Source organism: Lichenostomus cassidix, chromosome 2, assembly GCF_008360975.1.
Source record: "Lichenostomus cassidix isolate B80296 chromosome 2, HeHo_3.0, whole genome shotgun sequence".
Lineage (NCBI taxonomy): Eukaryota > Metazoa > Chordata > Aves > Passeriformes > Meliphagidae > Lichenostomus > Lichenostomus cassidix.
The window spans coordinates 53,849,224-53,863,635 of NC_139482.1; the positions used below are offsets into that span (position 1 = coordinate 53,849,224).

A 14,412-nucleotide genomic window follows, 5' to 3' on the forward strand; every position below is an offset into this window, starting at 1 on the left:
AACATCCTTCTCCTCTGAACTGGAGAGAGATGGGTTTGATGAGTGGACTGTTAGATGAACAAGAAATTGGTTGGATGGTCACAAAGATAGTTGTCAATAGCTCAGAGTCCCAGTGGACATCAGTGACAAGTGGTATCTTCAGCGGGTATTGGGGCCTGTGTTACTTGATATCTCCATTAATGATATAGACAAAGGGATCAAGTGCACCCTCAGCAAGTTTAACACCAATTTGGCACAATACTAAGCTGAGTGTGGTTGTCACACCTGAAGGATGGGATGCCCTCCAGAGGGACCTGGGCAAGCTCAAGTGGACCCATGGGAATCTCATGATGTTTAATAAGATCAAGTGCAAGGTGCTGCACCCAGGTTGGAGCAAGCCCTGGTATCAATACACTCTGGGGGTTAAGCAGATCGAGAGCAGCCCTGCTGAGAAGGAATAGGGGGTGCTGGTGGATGAGAGGCTGGACATGAGCCAGCAATGTGCACTTGCAGCCTAGAGAGCCAACCATCAAAAGCAGCATCTCCAGCAGGTCAAAGGAGAGGTTTCTGCCCCTCTTCTCCCCTTTAGTGAGACCCCACCTGCAGTGCTGAGTCCAGCTCTGGGGTGCCCAGCACAGAAAGGACATCCACCTGTTGGAACAAGTCCAGAGGAGGCCAACAAGTTGGTGAGATGGATGGAGCATCTCTCCTATGAGGAAAGGCTGACAGAATTGGGATTGTTCAGCCTGGAGAAGAGAAGTCTTTGGGGTCACCTAATTGCTGCCTTCCAGTACCTGAAGGGAGCCTACAAAAAAGATGGAGAAGGACTTTTTATAAGAGCATGGAGTGACAGGACAGGGGGGAAAGGATTCAAACTAGAAAAGAGTAGGTTTTTATTAGATATTCGGAAAAAAACTCTTTCACTGAGGGTAGTGAAGCACAGGAACAGTTTGCTCAGAGCAATTGTGGATGCCCCATCTCTGGAGGTGTTCAAGGCCAGGCTGGATGAAGCTCTGAGCAACCTGGTCCAGTGGAAGGTGTCCCTGCCCTTGGCAGGGGGGTTGAAACTAGAGGATTCTTACAGTCTCTTCCAACCAAAACTATTCTAGAATTCTATGATTCTGTAAAGTCCACCTTCCAGCCCTAAAAACGACAGCCTCAAGAACCCAAGAAAACAAGGTACTTATTTTCAAAAAAAGTTATGGAAACCTATACTTGTTTAAATTTCAAAAGCAAGGACCTAGGGAAGATGTGATTACTCAGTGCAAGTATAATTTTTTTCCCTGATAATTTGGGATGATAATGAACAAAAAACAGATGGATACAAACTGGACATGAATGTTTCTAGCTAGAAGGGTTCCTAACTACTGCAGTATGAGGTTTGGAATGAGATTTTCAGTATGATTAGCAGGTAAACCTATACATATATACACACATCTATATATCTATACATCTATACATCTATACATCTATACATCTATACATATGGTATATATGCACAAGAGATAAAAAAAACATTTTGCCTCAAGATGAGATAGTCCTGAAGGGCTACATAGTGTAGGAAAGACAGACCAGGAAAGTGCAGACCTCTCTATGTGAGGCAACATTTGGAATGTATCAGGCTCTGCCTTGGGGTGGAGGACAAGCAAGTCAAGAGCTTATGGGTAGGGATAAAACAGCAGACTAGTAAGGGTGACATTGTTGTGTGTGTTTGCTACAGGCCACCTGAGCAGAAGAAACTGTGTGATGCCTACAGGCAGCTTGAAGCAGTCTCAAAATCACAGGCACCAGTTCCCATGGGGGACTTTAACTACCCTGACATCTGCTGGAGAAACAACACAGTGAAGTACAAACAGCCCAGGAGTTTCCTGGAAAGTACTGATAACAATTTCCTAGTACAGGTAGTGAGAACCCCAGAAGGAATGGTGTGCTACCTGACCTCATACTAACAAACAGGGAAGGCCTTGTTGGAAATGTGAAGGCTGGGAGCAGACTTGGCTCTAATGACCATGAGATTGGGGAGTTCAGTATCAAAGAAGGAGGCAAGGAGGAAGCAGGGCAGCAAATAAGATTGTAATCATGGACTGCAGGAGAGTTAATTTTACCCTCTTTAGGGATCTTCTAGGAAGAATCAATAGGAACAGGCCCTGAGGGAAGAGAAATCCAAGAGGTGGTTGATATTCAAGGATCACATCGTTCAGGCTCAAGAACAATGCATCCCAATGAGCAAGAAGTTGGGCAAAGTGGACAGATATCTTCATGTATGAATAAAGAACTCCTGTCAATACTTAAGCACAAGGAGAAAATACACAGGAGATGGAAATAGGGTCAGGTTACTTGGACTGAATATAGAGAGGTTGTCAATGAAAGTAGAAATGAGACAAGGAAGGTCAAAGCCCATCTGGAATTAAATCTGGCCAAGAATGTCAAGGACAAGAAGGGCTCCTTCAAATACATCAATAACAAAAGGAAAACTAAGGAAAATGTGGGGCCATTACTAAATGGAGGGGGAACCCTGGTAACAAAAGGATGCAGAGAAGGCAGAGTAACGGGATGCTTTCATTGCATCCATCTTCACTGACATAGCAAATCCTCAGGAATCTTTGACTCAGGAGACCAGGGTCAAGGAATATTGGAAGGAAAACTTTCCCTCACTCAAGGATTGGGTTAGAGAACACATAGGCAGATTTGATGTCCGCAGGTCCATGGCTCCAGGTGGGATGCATCCACAAGTGCTGAGAAAGCTGGTGAACACCACAGTAGGGACATTAATGGTCATCTTTTGAAATGTTGTGGAGATCGGAAGAGGTGCCTGAGCACTGGAAGAGAGTAAATGTCACCTCAATCTTCAAAAAGGACAAGAAAAAGGACCCAGGGAACTACCAGCCAGTCAGCCTCAACTCAATTCCTGGAAAGGTGATGGAGTGCCTCATTCTGGAGGCCATTTCTATCCAGAAGATGGGCATCAGGAGTAGTCAGCATGGATTTAGTAAAGGCAAATCATGTTTGATTAACCTGATGGCCTTCTGTGATGAGACAACTAGCTGGATGGAGGAGGAGAGAGCAGTGTGTATTGGCTACCTGAACTTCAACGAGGTTTTTGACACTGCCTCTCACAATATCCTCATAGGTAAACTCAGGAAGTGTGGACTGGATAAGTGGACAGCAAGGGGTATTGAGAACTGTCTGAAGGACACACCCCAGAGGGATGTAATCAGTAGCACAGGGTCTAGCTGGAGGCCTGTCACTAGTGGTGTCTGCCAAGGTTCATTATTGGGTCCAGTATTGTTTCACTTGTTCATCAGTGACTTGGGTGAAGGGCCCTCCTCAGCAAGTTCACTGACGACACAAAGCTGGGAGGAGTGGCCAATACCCAAGAGTGCTGTGCTGACATTCAGAAGGACCTTAACAAGGCTGGAGAGATGGGCAGAGAAGTCTGAAGTTCAACAAAGACAGATGCAGAGTCCTGCACCTGAGGAAGAATAACCCCTGCACCAGTACAGGCTGGGGGCCAAACTGCTGGAAAGCAGCTCTGCAGAGAAGGACCTGTGGGTCCTGGTGGACAACAAGCTGTCCATGAGCCAGCAGTGAGCCCTTGTGACCAAGAAAGCCAATGGTATCCTTGGGTGCATTAGGAAGAGCATTGCCAGCAGGTAAGGGAGGTGATCCTGCACCTCTACTCAGCCCTGGTGAGGCCACATCGGGAGTGCTGTGCCCAGTTCTGGGCTCCTCAGAACAAGAGTGACATGGAGCTCCTGGAGCAGGTTCAGTGAAGGGCAACAAAGATGATTGGGGTTCTGGAGCCTCTCTTACAAGGAAAGGCTGAGGGAACTGGACCTGTTCAGCCTTGAGAAGAGACAACTGAGAGATCACCTCATTAATGTGTATAAATATCTAAAGGGGAGTGCCATGAAGATGGAGCCAGGCTCTCGTCAGTGGTGCCAAGCAATAGGACAAGAAGCAACACGCAAAGACTGATGCAAGGAAATTCTACCGGAATATAAGAAAAAATTCTTTACTGTGAGGGTGACTGAGCATTGGAGAAGTTGTGGAATCTCTCTCACTGGAGATAATCAAGAACCATCTGGACATAATCCTGTGCCAGGTGTTCTAGGATGATTCTGTTTGAAAAGGGAGGTTAGACCAGATAATCCACTGCAGTTGCTTTCAAACTCATCTATTCTGTGATTCTGTGATAACCTCAGCTAATAAGTTTATGGTTGCATTTTCAGCCACAAGTCTGTTTTCTCTGTTATTCTCTTCTGAGTACTACCTGGATTTGACCTTCAAGCTGTGATACTTTTGGTTTTTCTTTTTTTAAATGTAGAAAATGTAGAGTACACTAAGTGTACCATCTCATTTTGTTCTCTCTTCCATATGACCCCTGAGTGTATATGTTATAATAACTCTGTTTCAACTCCTGTTACACTTAGTGCAGCTGTGGGAATCTAACAGTCAACACCTATGATATCAATGCCTACTGCATTCTTAATCAGAAGGAAGAAGCCCAGGGAGATATGTACTTGAGGAGACTAGAACACTTTACTATCTCCTTCTTAATAAATAAACTTTTCTCTCTCATTACAAAGTGAGAGAAGCCGTGTAAAGAAATGCACAAAGAACACAGTGCACTCTTCTTAAAAACATAAGCATTTGAGTCAGAAGCTGTCTTTTGGGCATGTCCTCAGAGATCAAATTTAACTTCACCCCTGGCAAATGTAATTTGCCTTATTCTTCTGTAAATATTGTATGACAGTTACAGTTTAATAAATTTTGGTTCATCAGTTCATACCACAGATCTTATTCATTCACAATTGATTAATATGGGAGGTGTTTCACAAGTAGCAAAAGGGAAGCAGCTCCTAAAGATATATCACTGCTTTAGTTTACATTTCCCACAGCATGGCTCACTAGGTCTATAATGTATTTTTCACTCTCTGGTGTTTACTCAAAGACTCTCAAACACAATATAAATTCCTCTGTCAAACCACACAATTATTTTTACTAATCCATTGAGAACGGCAAAGCTGAAGTGTTTGAACTGAGGCAGCCTGGTACAATAATCTAACAGTTAATTCAAGCAGGTGCGGGAAGTATTATGCAAATTTCAACTAACTTTTTTTATGCATGAGCATCTCATATTAATATTCCTTAGGCATAAAATTCATTTCTTTGAGAGTCACCACTAACTCACTGTAATCAGTTATCACCAAGGTGGTATCAACCTGTACATGCTACAAATGGAACATGTTTTCCTAACTACTACGCTTAAAAGGACAGGAGCTGTAAAAGATGACCTGGGTTTAATGCACAGAGGTAATCAAAAGTAGCAGTGGGGTGTCCCACAGCCACCACCATCAGAGATTTTTGGAGAGTTGGACCTACATTTGAAAGCTGTATATTGAAAATATTCTTCTGAAATAAGATGGAGCAACCGTCCAAAAAACTCCAAGCAGAACTCACAGAGTATAAAGATCATAATTAAATTTTGGGGGGGAAAGTGTACTTCCTGTCCACAGTTCTTTCTTATTTAGTTGAAAATAAGCATTGGAAAGTTTTGCCAGAGTAAATCCCTGTTAATTACAAAAGCTAGGAATCCTTCATTTACATCAATAAGACCTGTTTTTTATAAAAGGTCCCAGCACACATAGTGCAATCAGTCTTCACAATCTCATAAAGCAGAGGGAGGAGGATCTGAAAAGATGGCTTTCCCCACTGCTTAAGATTGTGGGGAGAAGAAACTCCCCCACACACCGAACTTCACAGAATCAATCAGTATGGAGAAGTTCAGAGAGCATCTTCCCTCAAATCTTGGTCACACAAATTGTGAAAATAGCATCATCCCTGGCTGGAATAAACATAATGTATACCTAGCTGTTGAGCACCACTGGTCTGAGCAGAACAATAAAACTTGTCACACTGGTGTCTTACCTGCCTATTCCACAATACACCTTATTAGAGGGCTCCTCTTAAGTTGCTTTTTGCTGAGTCACAAAGGCACTTCAGAGTTCAGCTCTAGCTGCCAATGAGAATATGATGCTTTTAGAGGCATGAGTGAACCAACAGGTCTTAACACCCTGAATCTGATGATCTGGGGCCTTTTCCTACGTGCCCTGCCCATGGGTCAGGGAGTCCTTAGCATTCAACCCTTAGTGAAGTTACATTTCAGTCACACCAACCTCCATCCCTGTCTCTTGCCCTGCTTCCTGGATGATCCTTGGATTTAAACTGTAGGTAGCTTGTCTTCTGAGCCAAACTCTTGTGCATATGTTGTAGGCTTGTTTCTAGTCCTGCCTTTGATCCCATTTCCAGATGTTCCCATGTGAGAGCCCTCGGTAGGCCTTGGATCTGGTTTCAGACCCCTTTGTACCCCTTTCCCGTCAGTGGGGGTCATCTTCCATTTCTGGCTCACTTCCTGTTAGGGAACAGCAAGCCTCACTGCTCCCTGACAAGGAGGACAGACACTGAATAGTCCTGAGACAGATCTCTTGTCCTCACAAATTGTTCTTTCTACCCTATCTGCAGCAGAACATTCCAGCAGAAAGCCTAAAACTCATCTCAATACTAAACTAACAGCTGTACCCCACTGTTGTACTCCAACCAACCTTCCTACCATCACAGACATCACATACCACTACTCCAAACATGAGACCACTCATCCACAGTAGATGCTTTTCTCATTCAACAAATACCCAGCAGAGTGGTGGACAGAACCTTTCACTGATGTGCGTTGGACTGACCATCACCAGCAGAGTCATGCCACTGTCTGGGCTAACAAAATGTCTAATAGTGCTTACAAAGTCCAGGTTCTAAATTGCCAATTTATGCTCCAGAGACAACAAACAAGTAGGATAACAGCATCTACTGCATTCAGTACTTCCTGAAGCAGCTCTCACTGCCCTAGACTCCAACAGAGTTTCTACAGACAAAGTTACTGTCACAACATATGCTTTTTACCTCTTAGTTGTGCATTTGACATTTCTTGAAGCATACAAATTAAATCCAGTCTCAGAAATACATGCTTTAAAAGGTGAGTTGTGAGATAAATCAGCAAATTTTCTGTGCTGAGTAGCATATAACATGAAAGTATATTTGTGAATAAATATCAAAGTATTTATTGTTAAGACATTTTGAACAATTTTTCATTTACTAAACAATAGTTTTTATTTCAGCAGTGAATGTAATGAACTGTATTAAACTCAACAGTAGCAAGAGCAAAGGTTTATTAGGTAGTTTACAAAATCTCACAAAACAGGTCAATAGAGAGTAAAGATTGTCAGCTGAAACTGTGACTTACAGCAATACATCATTATAAAAAATAAGTGGGTTAATGTGGTTTATATTTCTGTGCTGCATTTGACATAAAAACATAATCCAAAAGTATAAAAGTCTTTCCTGCCTTGCACCATGGGTAGGTCTGAGTTAAACAGGCATAACATATTCCCATTCTACCGAGATAGCATTTTCCATGTGTTGAGTTTGGGTGTAAATTACCTTAATTAGGTTTGATAGAAATCAGGTCTTGTGTCATAGGAATACAGGCCATATAAACATGATCTTTATTAAATTAATAAAATAAATATTTCTTCTGGCAATAGGAGCTAATTCTATCCTATATGAGTAAATGAGTGAACAGCAGAGAGGAACATCTACCCCCAGGTTTTCATTGGAATCCTCTCCATCCCAGTTCTCCCCAAGGAGAGAAGGGTCACATCCCAAAGAACGGAATGTCTTTAAAAGTTGTAAATACTTCAGCTGTACAGTCACTGTGCTTTACTAGACACACAGTCTCCAGATATGCCAAATCCTTGTGTGGGCTTGATTCAGCTCTGTCATCCCAGCATATCTGAAGGTGCTGCATGGTGTCCAGATCAGGGCCTGAAAGGGTTATCACAACACTTCTCCTGAGTTGTTACATATTGCCACAGTCCTAGGCAAGCCTCCCTTAATTTCCCTTGACAGTTCATAATATCTTGACAGCAAAACCCCTCTCTATCAACTTGCAGGCATTTTGTCCCCATCATGCAGTCTGAACTAGGAGTTTCCATGATTGAGACACGTTTGAGCATTTCACGTTACTTATGTTTGATTTTATTGCTTAAGATTCTATTTAAAAATTTAAAGTAATGCAACGTGACATTGGTACGACAATTAATTTGAGATACTTTGATGGTGCTTTTTGCCCTTTGCTTTGTCTAAAATGTATGAACATTATTTCAATTAAAATTACTTTATAGAAAAATAAAGAAAAGTAAACAAGCATGTTTCATGCAAACCAGCATGCTTCTTATGATCCAAATATGCAACATTGGCAGCAGCTAATGTGCATCTCAGAAGTCCCCTCTTTGGACAGTAGCATTCCTGTAAAAAATGACAAAATTATTTCTAAATGACCATTGATCATTTTAGAGTACTACATTTATAAGTTATAAATATTCTGTCAGAATTCACTGTCATTTGACACTTCTCATTAAACAAGCATATTTGGATCTTATCTGAACTTACATGACAATTGTTTCCAAGAAAAGGCAGGTTTGACTGGAAAGTTATGAGAGAACCAATATCACAGCATGTAAATAAAAAACACTACTAATCATGTTTCCTGTGTTGCAACAGATTTCCCCATATATTCTGTGTATTTTATGGTATACCAAGTAGTTCAACCAATTTGTCTTTCTGGAAAACTGACAAGCAGCCAGTCTTTGCTGCTTCTGCCTTTACACACAATTTATTTCACAATTAAAGGAATAAAACAGACCAGTACTAAAACCTCCTCCTCCTGACATCTGACTTGAGAAATATATACATTCAAAAAGCCACAAAATCCATTATCCCATTATTTTATACCAGCACCTGAGCTTCACTGCAGGTGAGAGGCAGCCAGTCTCTAGGCTGTCATGTGTCTCACTCTAATTCATGTTGGAACTGAAATATCTATTCAAAACCAGTCAGAGAAGTAGTTGTAACCATGTTAAAAAAGTTTGTTTTGTTAGACCAGTTCCAGCTACCTTTTAAGCCTTTACTTTCTATGGACTAACTTTTTAGAGCTCTGCCTGGTGTCACTTGTTTTTATTGAATTTTAACTGACTTTATTTTAACATATTCTGAAACATTTATGGGACTAGGATGCTCTCTGAAGTTACTTCTGTATTGGATTACACACTTCAAACCCATACTCTATCGCATTGAACATATTTAACATGGACTGGCCACGACCAAAAAAACATCTTTCCCATATTCTAGAAATTGTGATATGACTTCCTACACACAAAAATGTAGCAGAAATGCAATATTATTACGTAATTCCAGCATTCACCGAAATTATTCACAATTTGCATTTTGCCTGACTAATATCAGCACATATTTTCCTCCATTCAGAGTTTAATATTAAGCTTCCTTAGGAAAACTGAACAGTTCAGTATCTGCATTTCTCAGGGTTTTACGGTTTAAATTCTGGTATCAGAGCCTGGCTTTTAGCAAGCAAAGGATAAAATGACAGAAGGATTTGCAAAAATAGCTCCTGTTTCTTTTTTAGCTTACTGCTGTGTGTTACTGCCTCTGAGAGAGGAGCTGGTGAAAATCTTTTTGAGGGAGAGGGTGAGATACACTTAAGAAATATGGTGATGATTTTTAACATGCAAAAATTTTATTTCATAGCTACAGGTTTCATTATTTGTTTAGTTGGTCATCCACTAATTCTTCTAGTCCTGAACAACAGCTCCACTTCAAAAGAAAACCCACAAAAGCATTCAGAAAACTGGTAAGTGCAACATTTTGTGCATGTGCATGTGCTTGGCAGGGACTGATATCTTGTGTTATCCAGTGTTTGTTTAACAGTCTTATCAATGATTTAATGAGCTGTTTGTTGGGCAGGAGTTTTCTAAGAGAAAATGCCACAGTCAAGGACACTGTTTAAAAAGAAAAACTGTTGAATGGTAACGCAAAATGTTGAATTGTGTCTTCAGAAACACTTTTATACATGCTTGTTCACTTCCACTTACCCATGAAACAATGCACGGCCAACTGATGTAAGCACTAGCCCCAAAGCATACAGAATTACTCAAGAATTGTGCAAGAGCCTGAATAGACACTTGCTTTACATAAGTGCATGCTCCTCCCAGCCACTTTGCATATTAGTGCAAACTTTGGGGAAAGAGCTTTTGTGTGCATTGAAAATGTACAACTAATATCAAATTTGCCGCTCAAGCCTTTTCAGTGTATCTTTGAAATTAACAAAACTTCAGTTTGTAATACTTATGCTTTAGAAACACTATTCTCATGCACACCAACTGCAGTCCTGCTTTTCACAACTTTACATGTGAACTTTTTATCACAATGACGCTTGCTCTGAAGCACCAGGCAATTCTTGCCAGAACAGCTTAGATAGTGGTACAGAAAACAGCCAGGTGTGCAGCACAGAGCAAATCAATATAATTACTTTAGCAGAAGCTACTACCTATCCTTGGTACTTACAGGAGGATAGGTAGGAAGATAAAACACATCCATAATGCCTTAAATATAGTGGCTCCTCTATCTTCATTTATGGGAATTCATTTTCATTTCCTGGATCCCACTGTGAATGCTTCCAATGGACTGCACAAGAGCTACAGTTTAAATATTTTTTAAATAGAGTTTTTGCTCAGTGTGGGGACACTTGGTTTACTCCCTGGCACTGAGCACCTGTGTTAGCTTCCCTGCGTGCATCCCTACACGTTCCACAGTTTGGGATCTAAGAGCAGATGGAAAACAATTTATGGATCTTTAACAGCACCTGTTATTAGTGTTTCTTTTCTGCACATTCATGCTTGAGAAGTGGACTGCCAGGAGAGCATCCCCAGCCACAGGGAAGAAAGCCTCCTAGAGCACCTAGGAAGACTCTGAGTAGGGAAGATACACAAGCAAGCTAGGACAGATTCAAGCATAGCTGAATTTCTATTTGCAGTCACTCTTTTCTCCCCTCCCCATATACTACAGCATGTCAGGATCTGACCTTTAATGAATATAAATACTGGGGAACAACTTCACTAAGATAGTGATACACACACAGCAACCACAGTTGATATGAGCCTATATGCTTCTATTGAAAAGAGATGATAATGAAACAGGCCTGAGCTGGTTCACAGACCTGGTAAAAAATTATCAAATAAATCCTGTCCTATTAGAAACCAAATTCTGTTCAGAATACAAGCCCTTTAGAGTGACCACTTGTCTTTCTGATGGCACTATGGGTCTTGCACAGCTACATTCATGCTGCCTTTTGGTCATATTTGTCCTTCAATCTTAGTCACTCCTTAATGTTTGGAGAATGAATCTCCTTGTCTCCCTGCACAGGCTCAGAGGATTCTGGGTTGTACTGGACAGTGTGGAGCAAACCAAAACTGGATGCACAGAGAAATCACACTGATGTGGAAACAGCCATAAGTTCTCCTCCAGAATAATTCAGCAGAAAGAATACAAATTTATGAATACATATAGGCCTTATGAATAAAGCAGGAAAGCATTTTCAGTGATAGCAAAAAACGCTTTTTATCATGGGCATAACAGTCAGACAGTTTAAACATCCACAGCTGTTTAAATGCACCTTATAATTTCCCTAGAAATACTGCACGCTACATTGATATATACATAGGGGCATTTACATGTGTAGAAGAGCAAATTCCTTTAAGTCACTCTCCATTGCAGCATAAATACCATACCACTGAGGTGGAAGTTGTTAGTGTTTCTTACCAGTAGGTCAGTCAGCAATCCCATCTGTCTTTTTGACAATTTGTTCACAGCTTCCCAATTCCCTTGCGGTTTCTTGTCCAGTGAAACCCCTTGGAATGCACCGTGATTGCAGGTTACTTTTTTTTGTCTGTGTTGCGCAAATGCAAGCCACAGAGCAGAGGGTATTTTTTTTCACAAGGCCAAATGCACGTTCCTTCACAATTCGTTCCTATCACAGCTGATAAATTCCTGATTCAAGATTCAGAGCAGCTCCAGCCAAGTCCCTCAGCTGTGGCTCCCTTTAAAGAGGGGTTAAACTGCCTCACATCCTGTTGGTTTCAATGGGAGATGGAGAGGTCTGGCTCTTCCATGTTACATGGTCCATGGATGGTTTGTATATTGGAGCCAGTTTCATGTACAAGATACACTGACAGTGCTGTCCAGTATTTTTATTTTTATTGCTTAAATCAAAGAATTCAGAAATGAGAAAAACAGTTTCACTCCATCCTCGCATTCCTTGTTAGCAAAAAGAAGTGTGTAATGCCAAGACGAGGTGGCAAGATCCAGGTGTTAAAATTATTCCCTTAATTAATTCAGCATCCTAAATTTTTATCCAAATAAAACTTCCAAGAATGAAATGACCAGTGAGTGAAATCCTATTGAGTATGAATGGGCCAAGGTTGCACCCCTGGAGCTCTTGAATATTTCACTCTCAAAGAGGAAAGGGGAGGTGAATGCATTTTAAGGTTAGCTTAAAATAATGCCATTTCGAACAGATCGCTGTTCAAAATATTTGCTAAATAATAGTGTGCGTTGTTTTAAGCAAACCTCCTTTTTTGCTTTAAAAAATATTTTTAATGCTTCAATAGTGTATTACTAAATGAACTGACAAAATATCTTAGAACTAACATAAACGTGGAATTTTAATGCCTTCTAATCACACAAATCAGCACAAGATTTTTGTACTTGTGCATGACCTTCTTCAAATTATCCCTCCATTTTGGCTGAATGAGAATGAGCATGGGCTATTTGATAAAAAACACTAAGTGTGTGAAATGAGGGGCCCTCATCATTTCTGCCAGACTCCTCTTGACAGAATGATGATAGAAGCATCACATCCCTGGGAGAGTAAATGCAAACTGACAGGAGATGAGCCTTTAGATGTTGAATATAATCTTGAATTGTGCTTGAAGTGTCTTATTATCTTGTCTTTTGATGTCTGAAGGGGTGGCTCATTGTTAGAAAAAGGAAAGCCCTTGCACATCTTTGCCATCTTTAAAAATTGTTTGGCCTTTAACAACTGCTTTTCCAACTAATGTCCATTTCTCCTGACAATAAATATGGCAGGTCATCAGCAAGTGACAAACAATTTACTTTACATGCCAAGCTTTTATGTCTTTTGAGAGCTCATGTGGAAGTATATTTTAAAAAGCCACGAAATTAGCACCATTACAAATGTTAAGAAGGCTGCATGTGTGCAGCTTGCTGCGTGGTTATTCATTACTGCTATGTTTCTGTTTTAAAGTCTTGTCTTTCCTGTAATCAGACTACTGTTAAAGTTCTCTCTTTATCATTGACTAAAAATAGTCAATGAAAAATAAAGAGCAAGAGGCAATTTTCCTCTGCTCTAAAAAAAGAACTATTATAGATACAGTACATGGGTAATGCATAAAATCGTATTTATCAATCATAACAAATCAATATTAGTAGCAGTATGGCAGTTATACCTGTATTGCAGACCCTGACAATCACATCACTGGTTTTTCCACCTTCAAGCAGCTTGACTTTTTTTCTTTCTTTTTTTTTCCCAACTTAAAAGTTTAATGATGAATCAGATCAATATGATTCCTTAGCAACTAAATCACAGGCACACTAGTTTTTCCTGTCACAGCACCAGTTTTGAGAAAGCAGTCAAGTTCTTTTTTCAGGCCTCCGTCACTCTGAGAATCCATAAGAATTCTCAAATGGATCATAAACTGTTACAGGGTTCAGGTTATTGTATCATTATAAAAACGTATTGATATAGTACAGATGACAAGACATGCAGCTCTTGTGCTAGTCTATTACAACCATCTGAATACCATAAGAAATATCAGATATAAACAAAATAAAACAGTCAGCAGTAAGCTGTCTTTTAAGGAACCCTTTTTTTTTTTAAACTCTTTTAAGCTGGTTTGAAATACAGCAGTTATATGAACCCACAGAAAAGAGAATACAAAACCAGAGGAATGTCTTATTAAAAATAAATAACCAAAAACTTGACCAGAGCCTAGAGATTTTTTTCAAGAAAGAACCTTATTTTGCTCCTTATGATGAATGTTTCACGCCAGAGTTTTCAGAGTATAAAGCATATAAAGAAAAACTCTCCTTCATCTGCCTTCCAGTAGAGCCCCAGACAGCCCCACTGCCACTGCTGAGAGAATACACCCTGTATTCTAGCACAGCAGCCTTTACACCAGTCAGGGGTCTGCTGGCACACGCAAGCCTGAAATTTGTAAAGTGCTATTCAAAATACTTGACCATCATTTTACACCAATGAGACAATGGCAATGTGAGAAAGGCTTGACCCCCAAACTCAATCCCTTTGAAGTCTATGGTCACAAGTCAGAGTCCCGCAAACCCAAAGTTGTTCATTGACTAGCACATCTCATCCGAGTAAACCTTTGCATCATCTGGTCCCTCTTTTATTCATTGCCTCATAAAAGCAAAATGGTGTGGGGGCTGGGG

At 40.6% G+C, this 14,412-nt stretch overlaps 1 protein-coding gene and 1 long non-coding RNA gene across 3 annotated transcripts in view; one reads left to right on the forward strand and one right to left on the reverse strand.

The window, feature by feature from the left end:
* POU6F2 (POU class 6 homeobox 2) overlaps positions 1–14,412 on the reverse strand; it is a 293,372-nt gene that overhangs the window by 232,806 nt on the left and 46,154 nt on the right. The gene's annotated exons all lie outside the window — the stretch shown is intronic.
* The window catches only part of LOC146441386 (uncharacterized), a 69,600-nt gene continuing 64,737 nt past the window's right edge, over positions 9,550–14,412 (forward strand). Inside the window, exon 1 of the long non-coding RNA XR_014849880.1 lies at positions 9,550–9,739. This is a non-coding gene — a long non-coding RNA (uncharacterized LOC146441386). The remainder of the gene's footprint in view (positions 9,740–14,412) is intronic.